This window comes from Camelus ferus, chromosome 20 (genome assembly GCF_009834535.1).
Source record: "Camelus ferus isolate YT-003-E chromosome 20, BCGSAC_Cfer_1.0, whole genome shotgun sequence".
Classification (NCBI taxonomy): domain Eukaryota; kingdom Metazoa; phylum Chordata; class Mammalia; order Artiodactyla; family Camelidae; genus Camelus; species Camelus ferus.
The window spans coordinates 39481066-39503255 of NC_045715.1; the positions used below are offsets into that span (position 1 = coordinate 39481066).

At 39.3% G+C, this 22190-nt stretch overlaps 1 protein-coding gene and 1 pseudogene across 2 annotated transcripts in view; one reads left to right on the forward strand and one right to left on the reverse strand.

The window, feature by feature from the left end:
* KHDRBS2 (KH RNA binding domain containing, signal transduction associated 2) overlaps positions 1-22190 on the forward strand; it is a 507201-nt gene that overhangs the window by 51925 nt on the left and 433086 nt on the right. The gene's annotated exons all lie outside the window — the stretch shown is intronic.
* Positions 19372-19943, reverse strand: LOC102510629 (annotated as a pseudogene).

A 22190-nucleotide genomic window follows, 5' to 3' on the forward strand; every position in this document is an offset into this window, starting at 1 on the left:
GTCACAAGAATTTTTAGATTTTATGATAAAGCAGATTAGGTATGCTCTGATGAGAGATTTGAAAGGTCCACAGAATAAATCATTGTGCCAGTAGTTTTACTTAGAGTTATCACTCACCTTTATTCTTGATTGAATTGTTCAACCTTTTGTTGAATAATTCTACATTGTCATTGAATATTTTATATAATAGTGTAGACATTTTTTTACTTACAGTGATTCTAGTACTTGAAACTCAGCTTTTCTGAGGTGTTTTTCTTTTTTTTGTATTGAAAGGTAAAATCTAAAACAGTCTTAAATCAAGATTTTTATATCTCTTGTTCAACTCATAAAGCTTATGGCTAAACAAAGATTAAAAAAAAGCCAACATATGATTAACTCAACATGTATGAAAATATTTTTGTCCAAAATGTTTAAAACTTAACAAAAAATTATACCATGTGAATTTTTTCTCTTTTTAATATTATTTCTAAATGGGATATGAACTTTGTGGAGAGAGAGTTCATATTATATAAATGATCACAGAATATTAAATTTGCCTACAAATGTCTTGTATTAATTTTCAAGGTGAAAATTTTGAGTGATCTACATTGATTTAGATATTATCTGTGTTTTGAAGAAGACCCCAATTTAATGAAGATGAAATCAAAACTATAAAAACGTTAGATGCTTATTCTAGTGGCTTGAAAACATCAGGCTGAAATCTGTAAGCTCTAAATGACGGAAAGAACCTCAGAAAACCCTATTTTCCAATTTAAATATTATATGTATTTTTTCAAAAGGATATTTCCTCTTTATGCTTTTTGAGAATGGCTACTTCTCAGGACCTACTATTTCTTTTCAGAAATGGTAGACTGCCATGAAAGACATGGAAGAAACTTAAGAGACCTATTACTGAATGAAAGAAGCCAGTCTGAAAAGGCTGCAAACTGTATGATTCCAACTAAATGACGTTCTGGAAAAGGCACAGCTACAGAGACAATCAAAAGATCGTGGTTCCCAGGGGTCTGGGGAGAGGGAGGGAGGGAGGGATGAACAGATGGAGCACAAGGGATTTTTAGGGCAATGAAGTTATTCTGTGTGATGCTATAGTGGTGGCTGCATGTCATCATGCATATGTCAAAACCCATAGAATGTACAACATCAAGAGTGGACCTTAATGTAAGCTATGGACTTTGGTTGGTAATAATGTGCCCATGTTGGTTCATCGATTGTACCAAATATGCCGCCCTGATGAGGGAGGCTGAGGGGAGGGGAGTATATGTGTGTCGGTGGGGAGAGCTGTGTGTAAACTCTGTATTTTCTGCTCATTTCTGCTGTGAACCTGAAACTGCTCTTAAAGAATAAAGTCTGTTAAAGAAAAAAAAATGGTAGAATGGAAGAATCTTCAATGCCATAACACCAGACTCTCCTATTCCTCTGTAACGTCTCGCTGAGAGGAGAGTGACTTACCTGATGGGGGAATGGGTCCTAACCAAGCCCCTGTCCCCTTCCTTCTTTGGAAAGTCTCTCTCCCACAGGAGAAGCTGTGTTTTTCTCTGCTCCCCCGTGCCCTAGAATTTAAAGGGCAACCCTCCCACCCTGGTGAGGAGATGATGTAGCACGAACACTGCCCGTGACTAGGTGAGGAGTGTTGAAATCTCGGGGTCAGGATTGGAAATTTCACTTGCTGTGTAAATAAGTCATACTATTGAATTTCCACTTTGTCAGTCATAACATGATACTTTGGTCTTTCAACTGCCTTTGTTTTGTTTCTCACCTGGTGCTGAAACCCCACAGGGGAAAACAATGTTATTTATTGGAACCCTCCTAATTTTCTAAGAGAACAGTGGCAGATTCAACTATATCATTGAGATTGTTTTTTTTTAATTTATGTTCTTTCACTATGTCTTTGTGTATCTATTTCCTTAAATTAACTGAATGAATGAAACCTTGTCGGTAGCAAATGAAGAAACAAGTATTTGGGGAGCTGCTGATGAAAATGATGAAAGCTTTGCCCCCTCAAGTTTGGAGGAAGTGGAACTGAATGAAAATAAGAGGAAAGTGATTACTGTAATTTATTAGAGGTGGGAGGAAAGTATATGTGACAAGTACCTGTTGTCCAGCTAAATTTTGCTACTGTGGGTAAAATCTGTGTGTGGCAGAGACTGTTCAGCCAATTTCCTCTTTCTGGGCACTCAGGGAAAAAAAAAAAAAAAAAAAAAAGAAACCTGCCTTTCTGCATCTCCGTTTCTGTTAAGCCGCAGTCCTGGGAATGAATTCTGATTCAAGGGATGTGAGCGACAATGATGTCAAGGATTTCCAGGCATGCTTCTGTTCCCCTTTCAGCGCCCTCCGTTAGCTGCTTCTCTTTGTTAACCCAGGGTTACTCTTGTTACCTGAGGGAGGACCGGTCTGGGTGCTCTCACTCAGCCATTACCACCAGGCGGTATTTATGTGGGCTGATAATTGACCTACGTTACCATTTCTAGAAACGTTTATTCTCTGAAATGTCTCACTACGACAGCTTTCTAGAGTGCCAGAGTGAACTCTGAAATAGTCACAGCAAGGGCTGTTGCTTTCAAATAATGAGGCTCTTTGTGGAATTGTCGTTGCACAGATGATGCTGGAGGTCACAGTCCTTCTTTAGTACTAAAAGATGCCCGTGATATATTAAAATTTCCTACCTGCATTAATATAATTATGAATGGAGATTCTAACATGATAAGGAATCCTTTTCTGCATGTGGCAAAATGGTATAAAATATTTATAGCGGAGTTCAAAAAATAAAGGATCTCAGCAGTTCAACAATAATATTTCTTTTGGCACAAGGAGATTTTGACATGGATGCGTTTTCTAAAATATAAGTCGAATCTCAAAAGTAAACAAGTGAAACATCAAAAGATGTAGAAGAGAATTTGAGCAGAGAGAGATCGTCAAGGTGTAGCGAACAAGGCTGTCCACTTTGCCCTGGACAAAACCTCAGTCAGAGTTATTGTCTAAATACCTCTTAAACCTGTATTAAATCCCAAAGTGCTTTATCATTGTGCGGGTCTCTTGCTATAAAACCTATTTAAGAAAGCAAACACATACATTAGAATAAGAAGTTTAAGGCATTCACTTTCTATTGTGACAAGAATATTATTTGTCAGACTTGCTTCATCTCTGAAATATTATGGCTACAATATGGCTTTTTCCCATATGATTGTGTTCAGTCTGTTCTGTCAAGGGTCGGTCCTTCCCTTGATCATTTATAAAGATGTAGTATTTCTTTTAAAAGAATTTAATGTTCCAGGATGATTTGATTTGATAAAGAGTACACATGACCTGTTTTGGTAACAACTCCCTCATGCTTATAAGCGTTCAGTTGCTTAAGCTGTTACATAAGTTTGTGTTTTTGGAGGTAAACAAATAAGAGATAAACCAAAGTGTGAGCAGATAGAGAGACCCCTGTATTTGGAGACCCACCAAAGTGTGGAGCCTTGCCGCGGGCTGTGAAATAATTTCTGCAGGGGCAGAAGGACAACGAGAATGGTTGTTTTCCTGTGAATGGCTGCTTTCTTGCTCAGAAGAGGAAAAGGAAAGAAAGATGCTTTAGTGGGGAGCCGTTAGCCAAGCTGCCAGTGGAGACAGCTCAGGCCAGGGTGGGGCCACGTGGACTTTTATGAGAGGCTTCCAACCATCATGTCCTCCTTCTGGGTGTGCTGGAGCCAATCAGTCTTTGCCTTGTGTGGGCTTTTCTGGCTGTTGTCATGGCAATCGTCAGCTGTCATGGCACTGGTCGGTGTGCCGTTTAGCAGCTAAATAATTACAATGAGCGCATAATGAGACTCCAGGTCCACTGGAAGTCAGATCCTCTGCCATCTTGGGGTCCATTGGTTCTGACCAGTTCTTGTTTCTTCTCTTTGCAGCTGTCTCCTGAGACTTAGATACGAGTAATGATTTCTGTTGAAGGAAGAGGCAGGGGTATGATCCTGGGGGCAACAGCCTTGGTCATAAAGCGGAAAATTGCTTTTAACTAGAATGCTTAACAATCTGGTGGACCCAGCATGCTCCTCCCCCAGAAAAACCATCTCTGAAGATTCTGTTCAGCCATGGAAGTTTTAAAGGGAACTGAAGGAATAATCTCAGTTAATCCCTGAGATGGATGGTCAGAGCTCTTGCCATCCTCCAGTGCCTGCTTGAGCCTGCTCTTCCGTGACTGAGGGTGGCCTGGGAGACGGGAGCTTTTCTGTAAACAAGAGGCAAGAGTTGATGGTGGGGGCCCACAGGGTTCTGCTCTGTATCAAAAGGGGGAACTTTTAGAACTATGTGTGAGTGTTTATACGTATGTGTATTTAGAGAAAGAGAAAGAAAGCATTTAGGTTGGGTGTGAAATTTTGAATAGATTTTTTTTTGAGTGTTCATTATAAATGGAAGTTTGTAGTACTTCAGAGTATTATTAAGAAAAGTTAGGGGCTTGGTGATCTGTACCTGGGCCTGACTGTCTCCTCTGTCTTTATTTTGGAGAATAACTCTGAGTTCCTTAAATTCATCTTTAAAATCATTGAAATAAAATCAATGATTACGTTGTTATCATTTAAGAATCAGAGGGCTAATTTAACCATTCCTGTTCAAGTGTCTCTGATAAAGTAATTTGTCCTATGAATATCTCCTAATTGGAAGCACCTGAAGAAACAGGACATTTCTAGAAAAGAGATCATATTTGCTGATGACTTTCAGAATACTGAAATAACATGCTTTTATTTTTCTGTAGCGACTAGCACACGTTGAGTGTTTATCAGAATTTATGATTTAACCAGAGAATTATTATGAGCATCATCTCTGTTTTCTCCTGTTCCACCCATAAAAGTAGGTGGTCTGAGAGTCTTTGATGGTAATTTTTAACAGATAAACAAAAACCAAACTAGTTTCAGAATTTCTTGCTTACGAGGTATTAGTTCTAAATGGCACTTTGTGTAGCGTTCTTTGTATCTGATGGTACCATGGTAGTGAGTGCATGTGTGCGTGTGCACACATCTGTGCACATATGGGATGTGTGAGACCTTATACTGTACTTTGAGGAATGGTTTGTAAATCACCAAAAATGTAGTTCATCCCGTTTCACAGAATAATATGATCTGCCTCTGTCTCACTCTGTCTTTAATTCTTGTCTTCAGATCTCCTTGCCTTTCAACTTTATCTCACATACCAGGAAAGGAGACTGATAGGGGTGAGAGGTGTTGAAAAACCCATTTTGGGCTTCATTCCATGACTTTTTTTTTTTTTTTTTTTTTTTGGTGGGGGGAGGTATTTAGGTTTATTCATTGATTTATTCTTAGAGGAGGTACTGGGGATTGAACCCAGGACCTAATGCATGCTAAGCATGCGCTCTACCACTGAGCACTGCCCCCCCCATGACTTTTCTAAGGAATCGTTTACTACTTCCTCCTGTCATAACTCCAGTATCTCTTAAGTCATCTTTGCATGGACTGCTCCTCAGAATATGGAGATGACATTATGTTCCATGGCCAATCAGTTGGAGTGTCAGATGTCAAAGATGGCTAACCTTCATATGATAATGCTTTGATGACAATAGTTTTGTGGGTTCCTTTTAAATTTCGTTGGGTTTTTATTACACACATCTTTTATTTGTTGCAAAGCTTCCTTAAAATTTAAAATCCACTTTCACGTGGATTTTCACTGCGGCGTCAGGGATTTTGTGAAATAAGTTGGTAGAATACTTACCCTCTCATTCAGGGCTAAGTAGCTGTTGGGTTTTGTCATGTAAGGATACCGGCTCCTTTTTTTCCCACAGTTCCTGAGCTTTAGCTGAGAGCCAGCAGTCTTACCCATCATAAAGCTTGATTTGCTGAATAAAACAGATATTTACAACACATACTGGGTTACATCTCTGGATAACAAATTATACCACTTAAAATAATTAATTTTATGTTACTAATACGTTAATAGGTATGTATGTGTGTGTGTGTCTGTGTGTATTAGTCTAAATTTTAGATTATGGCTTATAGACTCCTTTACGTTTTTTTATTCACCGATGTGTCCCAATCACCTTGAATGATGTCTGTCGGGTAATAGGCAGTCAGTGTTGACTATATAAAATAATGTTTGAAATGTGGATGCATAGACAGAAGTTTGACAGTAGCAGCCGTGGGATTATTTAAATTTTTTCTGTTCTGTTATTTGCTTACTTGTATGTTACTGTTTTTCTCCCAATAGCATATTTATTATATACATAGTATAGATGCTTTATGTCTGTGTAGGTAGATGGATGCATGGATAAATATGGTTAGGTGGAGGTTTATTGCCTTGATTTGTTAAATGGTGCATACTGCCTAGCCTATGCCCTGCTTTGGGTGTCCGGACATGGAGAAGACAGACTGATGTGAAATAAGAGCAGGAAGTCAGTAGGGGGAAGATCCCATCCATCCATCCATCTGTCCGTCCGTCCGTCCATCCATCCATTCATCTCTGTCTATTATGTGTCTGTATATCTGTCAGTCATGTATCTATTTCTGTGTATCTATACATGTGTTATCAGAGAGCAGAAAGAATTCAGAAGGGAGACATGAAGGTCAAGGATTTATTAAGCCATAGATAGTATGCTTTCAAGGAGGGCACAGGCAGACCCAGCTGAGTAGCTGCCCCGAGTTTCCTTGGCAGGCTGGCTATTTGGGGTATAAACATGAGTGAGCAGAATATTCATTAGGTGGAAGGGGCTTGGGGCTGTGTTTCCTGAGCTTCATCCCAGCTCCGCCTTCCAAGCAGAGACGGGTTCTTTTCTCCTTGTTTGGTCTCCATCGGGAAGTCGGATGAGAAGTAACAGCTTACATTCGGATGAGAGTGTAAATGAGCGAAAGGTTACATTCAGGTGATGGAGATTTCTGCTTGTCTCCACCTTTCCTTGTCAGCCTCCAGGACACTAGTCACCCCCAAATATATGGTTTCTTAACAGTCCAAGGTTCCAGCTCATCTTGGTCTGCTCAAGGACCCCTGTTGTTCCCAAGATGTGTGGTTTCCTGCCCTTTGGCCCATGTCCCCCTTCTCCGCTCATATCTGGCTACCCGCCTGCTCTAACATATATATTACATAGCTAACTCTTCTTACCTCAGACTTGAATATGCATATATCATACTTGAATGTACTTGTGTGTGTGTGTATATACGTATATACGTATATATATGTATATATATATGTATGTATGTGTGTGTATACGTATATATATGTATGTGTGTGTATGTGTATGTATGTGTGTGTATACGTGTATATATATGTGTGTATATGTATGTATGTGTATATATACGTATATATGTATATATATGTATGTGTGTGTATGTGTATGTGTGTGTATACGTGTATATATATGTGTGTATATGTATGTATGTGTATATATACGTATATATGTATATATATGTATGTGTGTGTATGTGTATGTGTGTGTATACGTGTATATATATGTGTGTATATGTATGTGTGTGTATATATACGTATATATGTATATGTGTGTATGTGTGTGTATATATGTACGCGTGTGTGTATATATATGTGTATGTATGTGTGTATATGTGTGTGTATATATACGTGTGTGTGTATATATGTATGTATGTATGTATGTGTGTGTATACGTATATATATGTATGTGTGTGTATGTGTATGTGTGTGTATACGTGTATATATATGTGTGTATATGTATGTGTGTGTATATATACGTATATATGTATATGTGTGTATGTGTGTGTATATATGTACGCGTGTGTGTATATATATGTGTATGTATGTGTGTATATGTGTGTGTATATATATACGTGTGTGTGTATATATGTATGTATGTATGTATGTATGTGTGTGTATACGTATATATATGTATGTGTGTGTATGTGTATGTGTGTGTATACGTGTATATGTATGTGTGTATATGTATGTATGTGTGTGTATATATGTATATATGTATATGTGTGTATGTGTGTGTATATATGTACGCGTGTGTGTATATATATGTGTATGTGTGTGTGTGTGTGTGTATATGTATGTATGTATGTATTATGTATGTATGTATATACTTGTATCCTGAAAATAGTTTGACAGGAAACTGGAAAGATTGAGTAATGTCTTTGATAGAAGAAGATGAAGAGATAAAAGGGGAGTTGGCAAGTATCTATGTTTTTGAAGCACCGACAGATTATGAAGCGGAATTGAGTGGTCAATTATTAGTCAGTGTTGGTGTGAGAATCAGGAACACAGCGTTTGAAAATTTAAGGACAAAATTCTTCTTCACTGATCTTTGGGAAATGGTGTAATTGTATGATAAATGTTATTTCCAGCTATAATAGAATGTGTGTACCACTTTGAAATGTATAATTGGAATACATACAAGCCCTATGTTAGTGCGGATTTCTTTTTAAGTACAGTTATTGTTACATATTGTTTAGAAACCACATCTTAAATAACAAATACTTATTGCATGTGCATTTAAGTAACGATGTACAGTTGTTGACTGTCGGGTTATTTAAAGATGACTTCTTGGATAGACATAAGAAAAAAGTATTTCTAAAATCAAAGAGATAAATTATCCCCCAAACTGTTATGTCTTTAATTTTATGAAAGTGCATAACTTTGAAATGTGTGAACGTTGACATTGCTGAACATTGGCTATCTTTTATAGAAAGTCTCCTCCCTGACTAGCTTAAGGCGTTAAAGCCAAATGACTTTATAATAGTGACTAGTGTTTTAAGATTACAGGATAAAATGTTTTATTCTTCTAATCTGTTTGTCCAAAGCAGATGTGAAAGTTTGATTCACAGATTAATTCAGTTTTGTTAAAAGCGTGTATTTTCCCATGTTCAGTTCCTCGTGTTCTATTATACATACCAGCGAGATGGCATTTATTTGATGCCTTAAAAGTATCTTGGGCATTTGAATATGAACTATAATACACACTCTTGTGCTAAGTGTGTTTAAAATTCACAACTCTTTCTTACAACTTTCAAAGTGTCTTTCAAATGTCTGTCACTTTTTAATTATACCTATTCTGTTCTATTTTTATTTAAGCTTCTCTCATCTGTGTATATAAGCATTAGAATTCTTATCTCTACTCTAAAGTCTGTATTTGTAAATTCATGGAATTGTCTTTGCCAGACACACTAGAGGACTCTCATGTTATTAGTTTGAAAGACTGGGCTCAAGAAAGCTAATTTTTAACGCATAGTGTGGAAAATACTTGAATTGGCAAATACACGCCTTACTAGAAGAGCAAACTCCTTCTGGACCCGTTTCCTTAGCAGCAGCGTTCTTAGAGTAATCTTACGGAACAGCTTCTGTAAATGACTGGATGTGTGTTTTATGTGATACCAGTTATATGATACCCATGCTGAATTGATTGTACCACAGGTTTTCCTCAGTACAATACAGCTTTTCAGAAATACTGTTCAATTTATGTTCACAAAGAGTTTGCAAGTTTTCACTTGATATCATGGTATATCTCTTTATCACACTTGCCTCAGATTGTGATGGATTTTTAGGGCGACATAAGACCATTAAATTAGCTTGCATATCCAAGGGACCTTAAAATTACCTGTATATGACAAATATATGTATTATTATCTAACACCTCGTTTATTGATTGAAATGTTCATGTTCTGAATCTCCTGAATTTTTCTCATAGGATTAAAAGTTTAAGGAGTTGCTTTAGTTATTGTACGAGTTCTTTTGTCCTTCTGACCTTTATTTTGCTTGGTAAAATGCAAGAGGACAAAGCAGACGGTAGAATGACCAGCATGGTACCGTCCTTCTTAGACCTGGGCCAGAGGGGCCCCTGCCCTGAGCTCTTTGCTTTGGCTGTTCTCTGGCTGCGCCTCCCCGAGTGGCAAGGAGCCTCCTAGGGCCGAATTATTGTGCCCATGGAGAGTTGCCCCACCCCCATTTTCTAGAACATACTCTGAGCACCTGAAACTCTCAAATCCCTGCCCATTTGGCCCCAAACACACTTCTAGGGCCTTTTAAAATACATTTCTTGGGACTGTCTTCCTGATGTTCCTAGTGTATGAAGATCCAGTCTGAAGGTTTCTAAGGAGTGGCTACGTGCAGGGAGATCTGTGACTGAAGCTTGGGGGTGTGGGCTGGGGGGGTCTGTGTTTCCAAGGATAGACCACACACAGATGTGCCCACCCCAGACCTAAAGTATCCTAAGACACGGCTCTGTGCAAGGATGGAGTTGATGGTGTGGGATGGTGTCCCCACAGATGTGGGCGTGGCCGTGAGGCACTGGGAGTAAACCTGGCTTTCCCCATAGGCCATTCTGTTCTCCCACAGAACTGGGCGAGGGGGGAGGGTTCGAGACGTCTAAATCCCACCAGGCTTTTCTACTGATTAGGAAGTAATGAACACTAACACCAATGTTAAGTAGGAAGGCTGTTTGTCACGGGAGAAGAATGTAACTTATTTTATTGAACACTTTGTTAGCTTGGTTTATAACTTTTAAATATTAGGCTTATGGGATGTAAGGGATTGTATTTACGCTGTTACTCCAGCCCTGAAGATGGTTAAGAGTTGATCTAGACAGAGGTTCCAGATTTCATTTTATGAAAGCAATATTCACTTTTTATTAAAGACTTGAGTTCTTTTTTATTCATATGATTACAGATCCTACATGGACCTTCGAGGTCATTTGGTCCACTCCCCTACTTAGAATGGAAGGTCACCTTGTCGAATCCATGACAGATGCTAATTCTGTCTCTGTTTTAGTATTTTTAGACACAGGCAGCTTAACAACTTGCAAAGCATTGCTTCCAATTATTTCATTAATTTAATTTAAAAATGAATTCTCATGTTGAATCCTGCTTCTTTTTTTCCTCCCATTTTGTTCATATGAAATAGGGCTCATTGGCCCTGCTAAACCAAGTTTAGACCAGCCTAAAGCAGGAACCAGTGCTCAGGCAACCTTGTCTGTGTACTAAGGATTTCCTCTGGTGATGAGAATTCACTGAGTTTTCTTAGTTGGACTGTGCACGCTTTATGTATTTTTATACATGCCATTCATTTTTATATTCATTCAATGGAGATTTATTGAGTGTCCAATGCCTAAGGGCCTTTTTTCTTTCTTTAGCTCAGAAAAGATTCTCAGAATCCTGTCATTATTTCACAGTTATTAATTTAAATTTTACTCAAATAAAAATGTAATCTCTGCTTTATAACAAACTGTGTTTTTCTAGGGGAGAACTTGTTTGATGATGAGGAAATTTCTCATTCAGTCTTCTTTCTTAAATTTGTTTTATTAAAAACTTTACTGATTTGGAAGACTAATGTAATAATACTGTCCTCCCAAGGGCTTGCGATAGGAAACAAAGCAGGTAGACTGTTAAGAGAATGTAAATGTCAAAATGTAATTGATACAGAAAACCCTGGGGAATCCACACAAAAATATTAGAACAATGGAAAAGTCCAGCAGGGTTGCAGGACACAAGATTATACACAAGTAAATTGCATTTCTATGTCAGAGGAAAGATCAAAAAGATGAAATTAAGAAAATAATTCCATTTACAGTAGCATCAAAAAGAATAAATTATTTAAAATTGAGTTTAATGGAAGAAGTATAAGGAATGTATCCTGAAAATTACAAGACATGGTTGAAAGACATTATAGAAGACCTAAGTAGATGCAAATGCATCCCATATTCATGATTTGAAAGACTAAATACTGTTAAGATGACAAAATTCATTTACTGGCCTGTAGATTCAATGTAATTCGTATCAAAATTCCAACTGCTTTCTTTTATAAACTGGCAAACTAATCCAGAAATTCATATGGGAATCTAAGTGGGTTAGTAGCCAAGACAATCATGAAAAGATGTACACATTTGGAGAACTCGCAGTTCCTGATTTCAAAATTTGCAACAAACCTACAGTAATCAAGACGGTGTGGTGTTGACATAAGGGTGGGCGGAAGGATCAATAGATTTGAAAGTGCAGAAATGTACCTTCACTCTGTAGTCAACTGGTTTTTGACAAGGATGCCAAGAACGTTCGGTGTGGAAGAGTAGTCTTTTTAATAAATGGTGGTGGGACAGGTGGATATCTACATGTTATCTTCACTCTATAGTCAACTGGTTTTTGACAAGGATGCCAAGAACGTTCGGTGTGGAAGAGTAGTCTTTTTAATAAATGGTGGTGGGACAGGTGGATATCTACATGTAGCAGAATGAAGTTGGACCCCTACCTCACACCATGTACAAAAAAATTAATTCAGCATGGACCAAATACCTACATGTGATAACTGAAATTTATAAAACTATGGAGTAAATCTTTTGGACCATGGGTTTGGTTAGGCAATGATTTCTTAGATATGACATAAAAGTTTGGTGACAAAAGAGAGAAAGAGATATTGGACTACATCAAAATTAAAACTTTTTTGGGACAAATGATACCGTAAAGGAAGTGAAAAGAAAACATACAGAATAGGAGAAAATATTTGCAAATTACTTGTGGGATAAGGGACTTGTATCCAAGAATGTGAAGAAGTCTTACAACTCAGTATGAAAAAACAATTAATCCAACTAAAAATTGGCAGTGGATTTGAGTAGGCATTTCTCCATAGAATATATACAAAATTACCAGTAATCACATTAAAAGATGCTCAAAATATTTAGTTTTTAAAGGTCCATATCAAATTCAGAATGAGATACATCGTCATACACACTAAGATGGCTAAAGCAAGACAGACAATAACAAGTGTTGGTGGAGATGGGAAGAAATTGGAACTCTTGTATGTTACTGTTGGAATTTTAATATGATACAGGAACTTTGGAAAGCAGTTTGGCAGATCTTCAAAGCATTATACATAAAGCTACTATATGACTGAGTTAATTCCAACCCTAGGAATCTATTCAAGAGAACTGAAAACAAATATGCACACAAAAACTGGTAACCAGATGCTCAAAGCAGCATTATCTGTTTTATCAAAAATGTTGAAACAATGTAAATTCCCATCAGCTGATGACTGGGTAAACAGAATAAGGTATGTGCTTACAGTAGAGTATTATTTGGCTGTAGAACAGAATGAAACATTGATACCTGCTCCAACATGAATGACCCTTGAAAGCGTCATGCTCAGTGGAACATGCGAGGCACAGCAGACCGCACGTTGTATGGTTCCATTTACATAGAAAGTGCAAAACAGACAAGGCCATAGAGAGAGAGCTCTGTAGTTTTTCATGACAAGCTGCACCATTTGTGAGCCCTGTGGAATCAAGCTCACCTGGGGATTAAGTTCAGCTTGAGTGGCAACCAGACACTGGCCCTTTCCCCTTGGGTTCAGGGGTGGAATTCATTCCTCAAGGATTTACTGCTTTACGGGTGACTGGAGGCAGACAGACTCAAAGAATAAAACTTTTCTACCACATCTCAGCAGAGGAGCCAAAGTCAGGCCTGTGGGCATGTTTGCCCAGCCCCTACCACAGTGGTCAGCGCCCTTCCCATTTCATCAGAGCTGCGTGGGAGTAACTAAACCGAGGAGTAAGAAGGACAAATGGAAAGAGAATTGATCCAAGAAGCTGAAAAACATCATCTTTAAGGCCTCTAGAAATTTTATTTTTTAATAGAGCCCCTGATTAATGAACTCGATTCATGATCTGCCCTCTTTATACTTGCTTAAAGATGCCTGGGCTGAAGGGATAAGGTTGGTAAATTTTTTTCTAAAGGTTGGAAACCACCACAAACACCAAGCCCGTAAATGATATCCTAGCTAATTTCAAAACTATCCAACAAGGTAGGGCGGTCTACATATATGTATATAAATAGATAGATAGGTAGGTAGGTAGATAGACAGACAGACAGACAGACAGACAGACAGACACAGACAGAGGTAGGTAGACAGACAGACAGACATACAGGTAGATAGGTAGGTAGATAGGTAGATAGACACAAAAATATGAAATCTCAGTTCCTTCTAGTATCATAATTGAATATTATTTGCATGTATTGTTGAGCAAGGACAATGATGCTGAGGATATAAATGGGCCCCCGTTTATATTTATACCATTCATAAATACTGCAAATGCACTTGATAATAATATTTAATAATGTATTTAATTATTGATATATCATTATATTATATCAATATAATGTAATATAATCATAACATTATATAATATACTAATGTACTGTAACATTATATAATATATTATGGTTTATAATTATATAAATGTTATATATAAAATTGGATTTATGTAATTATAAAATATAGTATATAATTATTTAAGTATCTTTCTTATACGGATAAGAAATTAGGAGTGGTAGAAACAACAGTAAAATAAGGACTATTCTCTGTGACATTTGCAATTATCGGTCACTGGATAATTAGTGATTAAACACAGAGCGTTACTTCTCCCCACCCCCCACCCCCCAAAGACTTCCACACAGTGAGATGTGCTCCAGAACGTTTGCTGAGTGAGTGTGAGTGTCGGGTGAAGAAACCGTGCCCCGGGGCAAGGTGCGTGTGAAGCGGGCCGTGCTCAGTTCTGTTGAAATGCTTTCTTCTATTGACTTGTTAGGGATTTTTAACTCCAGTGAGTGATAGCTCACCTTTATTCAGTTCAGGAAAACTGATTTTTCAACACAAGGGGTTCCTGATGGCATTTGGCTTTTAAACATCTTGAAAATCAACTAATACCAAGTGAAGCACATCTGGGTGTAGCCTGTCTGTAAAGTTAGTCCAAATGGTGAATAAAGTCCGATTTGGGTCATTATCACAGTACAGATAGGCTCAGAAAGGATCTTTTAATTTGAACCAAAAGGCATCACTTCAGTGTTTTCTTTTTATTAAGATGAGAAACAAGGCGCCTTTGGCAAGAGTGAGGACTCTCATGGTTTTTTTTTCCCTCAAACATAGGACATATGTTCTTCTCATGCTCTAGAAATACAGTTGAATTTGAATATGAGAAAATCAGAATTATTACTGACTGCAGACTGCTCCCTTTTAACAGTAGTAATTAATTTAAAAAATCAAATATATTGAGTAAAAAGGCTGAGCTGATTTTTCAATATTTTACATGGAAAAAATTATAATGCAATACATGTCAACTTAAAAATTTCAGCCAGCTTCCTAAAATAGAAGCAAAATTACAGCTAAACGGCAACATATAGTGATGAGATCATGTTTGGTTTTAAAATGCTTAAAATATCACTTAATGATCACAATGAGGCTGTTCAAAAATAAAAGTTGTTTTGAATGTTGTTATATGTCACTGCCCCTCTTTTTTTTTTAAGGCTTTCAGACCAGGACATGAGACTAAAAACACTCCAGATTATTAAAAAAAAAAAAAATCACACTTTGTGGAAATAATTATGAATTTTAAATGTGTTTTGGGGAAATAAATAAAAGTTTCCCCATAGCAGCAGCAATCTGAAAATCACTGAAAGTCACATATAGTCTATGACGTTTTTGTATTAAAAACCACATTTTTCTAGAAAACCTTATTTGGGCTGACTGATGAGTGCTGATTTTGAGTTTATACCCGATCTATTATAACGAGTGCTGGGAGTAAAAATGCCATCAATGTGATGTGGTCCCTGGCCTCAAGGAGGTCACGGTTTAATGGTGGAAAGCAGCTGTAGATAGAACATTATGAAGTGATAAACGTGCTGTGTTTAAAAAATGCCAGGTGCGAAGGGAGCCCCAGGGCGGGATAATCACGCAGAGTGAGTGTCCAGGCTGGGTCTGCACTGAAGAGACAGTGGTCCTCCTCTGATCAGAGGAAGGAGGAGAGGTCGGGAGCAGAAGCAGCCCGAGGACCCTGAAAGCACACAGCATGCTCGCTGTCTGCGTGGGGATGGGCTGCAGTGTGAGATGGGATGAGAACGTGGCCAGAGAGGACAAAGGATGGTTGATTGATTCCTCATGTCGGGGGAAAAAAAATAAGAACCTAGCCTTCAGGCAGGGAGAAGCAGGTACCTGTCAGAGTGGTGACTATCCATCCAACAAAGGAGATCCAAGTGCTCAGCATAGCCAGGGACGACGCAAAGCAGTTCCCACAGTCCAGTAGAAAAGGGGGGATCCCTTTTTCAAAAAGACAGATTCCTACTTTAAAAAGACAGCTTGGGTGCGAAAGGTAAGTAACACATGGGTCTTCAAGGAAACCAGTTTAAAGGGCATGTGATGTGGGGGCGGGGATTGGATCTGAGAGGGGCGCCAGTGGAGGCGAGGGGGCTTGATGGATGCTGCCTGCAGGGTGGTGGCGACCAGGCAGCAGCTGGTGGTTATATCGGAGATCTGTGTCCCTCTTATTCCTGGGTGCCGCGGGAAAATTGGCTTTAGACTTAAGGCGAATTCAGTTTGAGTTTCACATGTCTTGGGAACTTCAGAGTGGAGATGTCAGTGTTGAGTCAAGTTGAAGAAAAGGTTTAGAACCCAGGAAGGTAGTGTGGGCTTGATGTCGGAAAAGGTGAAAGGTGGGAGATACGGACTGGGATGGGGACAGGATCGTCTGGAAGTGTGCCTAGGCTGAGGTCGCCTCGGAGAAAGTGATTGCGTTCAAAGGATACAAAGAAAGGGGGGACTGTTGTCAGAGTGAAGGAGCTGCAGTGTGGGTAGGTCTCAGGGAGTCTGGAACAGAGTTCAGGAAGGCAGTGAACCAGCGTGGCTCCAAGAGCAAGCTTTCATAGGGTACCCACATCCTCTGACCCTGGTCTCTGATAAATCACACAAGTCAGCTCCGAATTTCCCCTGCCAAGTCTGCTCCTTTGCCAGTCATTTTTGTGATTATAAATCTGCTAAGTCTTCACCTGCATGCTTGAGACAAAACCTGAGCGTAATCATAGACGCCTCTCTTTTCCTTAAACTTCCATTCCATCCCAGAGCCAACTTCCACCTTCAGAGTAATCCAGCCGAGTTTTAGACCTCCACGTTGAACACCTGAGCCTTCACCCAGTCCAGCCTGGTCTTGAGCCTCTGCCTCACAACTGGCCTCCCTGCCTCCACCCTGGCCCCACTATGTGAGGCTGCCAGGATAATCTCTCAAGAACACGAATCCGATCAAAACTGTGATGAAAAACGTTTCGAAACTTGCCTCACATTTAGAATAAGAATTTCATATCCTAATGTTTTATCTTGCTTCATAACAAATTACCTCAAAACTTAACAGCTTAAAATGGGCAACATTTATGATCTCCCAGTTTCTGCAGGTAAAGGTTTCAGAAGAATGGTAGATGATGTTCTGGCTCAGGGTCTCGGAAGAAGTTGCAGTCATCTAAAAGTTTTACCAGGGGTAGCATCTGCCTCCAAGGGGGCTCCCCTACATCAGTGGGAGTGACAGCCCTCAGTTCCTCCCACTTCTTCATGATAGGACGGCTGACTTTCCCCAGACACGTGATCCGAGAGAGAGAGAGAAAGAAAGAATGGAGCCACAGAGTGTCCTGGGACCTGATCTCAGAACTCTTACACCATCACTTCTGCCATATTTTATTCATTAAAAGTCCATGACATTCTAAGTGAAGTAAGCCAGAGAGAGAAAGAAAAATACCATATGATATCACTCATATGTAGAATCTAAAAAAAAAAAAAAAGACAAATGAACTTAAATATAAAACAGAAACAGACTCACAGACAAAGAATACAAACTTGTGGTTGCCAGGGAGGAGCGGGGTGGGAAGGGACAGACTGCGAGTTTGAGATTTGTAGATACTGACAGGTATATATAAAATAGATGAACAAATTTACATTGTCCAGCACAGGGAACTATATTCAAGACCTTGTGGTAGCTCATGGTGGAAAAGAAAATGAAAATGAATATATGTATATTCATGTATGACTGAAAAATTGTGCTGTACACCAGAAGCTGACACAGCATTGTAAACCGACTATAACTCAATTAAAAAAAAGATTTATAGATACAAATACCAATTTTTATGGGAAAGAGACTTAAAAAGTGAGATTGTATTCTAATTTCACCTTTTGAATAAAAGTATACAAAATTAAGCTAAAAAAAAAAAAAGCAAAAAACAATCTGTGTCTGTAAGGCCTTCCTGTTACTCCTTCTGCATCTTCCATCTCATCCTCTACTATTTTCTCCCACATTCACACCACTCTGGCCACACTGTCCTCTGACAGCCCCTCACGGGTGCCAGGTTCTTTCCAGTGTCAGAGGCTTTGCACGTGCTGTTCCCTCTGCCTGGAACACTCTATCCCTAGGTATTGGTGAGTCTTCCCCCCTCCTTAATTCAGGTCTCTGCTCAAAAGTTACCTCCTCAAAGAGGACTCTGTAATCACCCATCAAAATATCAAACTCTTCTAACTATTTCCTATGACATTATCCTGCTTTGATTTTTCTCCAAAACAGTTCTTGCCCACGCAGATTATCTCATCATTTACTTACTCATTTACCTTCTGCCTCATTGGTCTGTAAATTTCAAGGGGGCAGGTATTCCGTCTGCTTCACCCTGGCGTGTCTGGTTCCTGGAATGGTGCCTGGCCCACTGCAGGCTCTCAGTAAATAGCTACGGAGTGAAGGGGTGAGTGGGTGGGAAGACGAAGGACTGATGTCGTGGTAAAGAACCTGAGCTTTGGAATGAAAATCCTGGCCCCATCACTTTGCTAGCCCTGCCACCTGGGAAATTAATCTTGGGGTTCCCCTTTTCGGTAGTGAATTAATAATTGAGAGAAGGTATCCTATTGGGTTATTGTAAGGATTGAATGATACACTGCCGCTAGGTCACTTGGGAAATTCCTTGTCCCGGGTGCAAAGTTGAGGACCCAGGATGAGCAGCCGCAGAGCTGTCTGGCTTGTCCAGCACATCACGCTGCCTTTGTCACCAACAAGCAGGGTGGTGACCTGAGATGCCTCTACAGTTTTCCCACGTGGTCTGAGTGTCATCTCTCAGTAATCAGAAATGCGTGTCCTGCCGTCTTGTGTTGTGTGCAACTTCAGGTGCATTTAACTGAGTCAGAACCAAGGTCAGATGTTGGATGCATTCAGGGAAGGGGCCCAAACTTGGAGGACGGTGCACGGATATATTTGGAACGAGTATCAAGAAAATACTGATTTTTTTTAAGATCTATTTTTTAAAATAGGTTTTATTCTATTTTTTTCTATTCTTTTTAAAAGACACTAACTTCGAGGTTTAAGAGTTTGTGTCTGGCAGTTAACAAGGTGGAAAAAAAACAAAACGTGCCCACCTGCCTTCTGTGATGTACCTCTGTTTAGCATTAGATGACAGTACTGTCAAAAGGTTTCAATGCATATTTGATGATGGTTTTGACAGACTTATTCCACATTCTTTTGTTGCTCCCACTATGGCATCATTCTTGTCATTCAGCTTTGTTTTGTTGTATTTTTTGTCTTTTCTTTTTTTTTGAAATGGAGGGACTGGGGATGGAGGTTGAACCCAGGACCTCAGGCGTGCTAAGCATGCACTCTACCACTGAGCTGTACTCTCCCCCTGTTCTTCTTCTTCATTTTTTTTTTTTAAAATCAGTCCAGGTCTTCTATTTTCTTTGCATCAATCATGCCGTATTTTCACGGGAACGGGTTCCAGCAGGCCAGGGTCCCTTCCGTTGGTTCTCACAAAGTGCTCTCTGGGTGGAGCAGGCTGGCGCTTCAGTTCAACCCAAATACCTTTCTCCTTGGCTTCCTTCTTTGTCTGATCACTTTCCTTCACACGATTCAGGAAGCTCTCGGAGTGCTTACTATGCTCAGTCCACACGTGAGTTCTCTTGGCATGAATCTTGCCCTTAGCTTGTTTGTTTACAGCAATTCCAACAGTGTGCTGGGTACCACTGTGGACTCTTTTCAGCGTTGCCATGGTGACATCTGTACGGCATTCCTTTCTGAACATCGCCCGCTCTCTTTAACTTACAGTATCACTTTTCTTGTAGATTTGTATGTATGTGGCCAAAAGAACAACTCCATGTTTTCTGAAAGGCCTGGAGAACACACAGCGGGTGCCTCTCCTCTTTCCCTTTGCGTTGGTTATTTTGGTGAATTACCAGAATGAATGGCGGTTCTGGCCAAAAGGGCCCTTTTGCCCTATTTTTTATTTAGATCAATATGTATGACATTTCTTAAAACGTATGCACTACGATATTAGTCTGGTAAAGGAAACACTGAAAAATAAGTCATGGATATGTTCTCAGTAGTTCACAAATTTCCCTAAAGACGAGGTGTCATCTCGTGAAATACAATGACGTTGGCTGTCATGAGCTTCTGTTTGAATGACAGGGAAGCATTCAGTGACGTCTTGTGTCCAGCCCCAAACGCAAGTAATAAGATGGGAATCACTGGTATTTATCATTCTCTTATTATGTACCAGGTACGGTTCTAAGTGAATGAGTGACCTGGCTCATTTAATCCTCGCAGGAGCTTTACAGGGCTGTTGGGCCCGTTTGACAAGCAAGCATGTAACACAGAGATTCTAAGCAAGCTGCTTGAGTGAGCCAGCCCATTGCTAAGCAGGAGTTAGGGTGCTGCCTGGCCCAGAGAGCATGTGTAGGAAGCATTAGCTGCCACCATTCTTGATGCCGGGTGCTGCCCAGCTAACAGGAGACAGACACAGTACTCTGTCAGGAAGCCTGTGGTCTTCGGAATCTACTGGCATTTGGTAAGATTCGATTCCCATTTTAGGGTGGGTTGGGGGTGGTGGGAGGGAACAGATGAAGCGCAGAATGCTTAAGTGACTTGTCCAAGGCCCCAGCGTGGGGATGTGGTCTTGTGCTGGGGCTGAACGGTAGTACTGACTGAACGTGTGGCAGAGGAATTAAGTGATATGAGGTCACGGGGAAAGAAATCCCAGGGAGCTGCTCGTGCAACTCCATGGGCAGAGGACCTGGAAGCTGACACTTGCAGTGGTGGGAATTTGGATAAGCAGCCAGGAGGCAGGGCAGGGTAGTGTCAGATACTTTCACAGTTTTAGTTGGTTCAGGGTATTCAAATGCATTAGCAGTAATTAAAATAGCTAACTGGGTTGGACGGAAGGGTATAGCTCAGTGGTAGAGTGCATGAAGTCCTGGGTTCAATCCCCAGTACCTCCACTAAATAAATAAGTAAATAAGTAAAGCTAATCACCTACCCCCCAAAATTAAAATAAATACAAATAAACTTAAAAAAAAATAAAACAGCTAACCCTCTTACAGTTTATCTTGTTGGAAACAACTACTTGGATTATTTTAAATTGAAGTTATTTTATTTTAACTTCTCTTTCTATTTCAATCACCAAAATAATTACTGTGTAGGTTGTTAATTAATTTCATTTGCAAATTTTTACTACTCATTTACCATCAATGGGTCTGAAATAGTTACTCATGCCCTCAGTAAAAAGGAAACTGTTATTCCATGTCTGAGAATGACTTCCCATCCCCTCCAGTATCCACTGGACCTGCTGACGTTGCTTTTGAAGTTTTCATTTTTCACGTCTGTTTCGCTACCATCATTGTCCACACCTAAGGTTACTGTCTTACCGTTTAAGCTCTGTTCTGTAAGAAATTACCCATTTCATTTTTCTTTGGTGGAAAGCCCAGGTTTAGAGAGTCATTTCTTCTACCCGGTCCGTCACTGGGCTGCATACAGGGGCCATGAAAATACACCTGCTGCTCAGAGATTATATACAGAGGGTGATGAGTATGAACCATTATGATGGCAAAACTGTGATAATTATTGCCAGAGAAGGAGACACAAAATGCTACTTCACTTAATGTCATCATTTGCTAGATGTAGTTTCCTTTTTAAAAAAAAGGAACTGAGACTAATTAACTTGCTTAAGACGATGTGCCTCTCAAGTGACAGAGCTACTTTCAGAGCTCACATTTAATTCCAAAAACCACAGACAGAACTCAGAGAAATTTTGCATTTGTAGTGATTGTTGGCTTAATAATTATTAAGCACAATATCAAATCATTTAAAAGTACAGTGGTATTTATCACTTATTTCTGAGATGGGTTTGAGGCAGCTTGTAAATAGGACTAAAAATATTCTAAGATAAAACATACAAAAGGTTGCAAAGTGTATGGAAAAAAAAAAAGAATTGTACAGGAAATCCTTATTCAAGACAAGTTAGAACATGTAAGGCTACACTCAGGGCTGCTTATCTCAAATTTTTAAATTCTTTTTTTTTCCCTATTATTTTCCTTTTTGTATTTATCTGTTACATTTGCTTTTTAAAGTTCTGTTTATTTGAAAAGTGGGATTATTATTACTGACCCCACAGGGTTATGATGCTAAAAATATTATCTGTGTC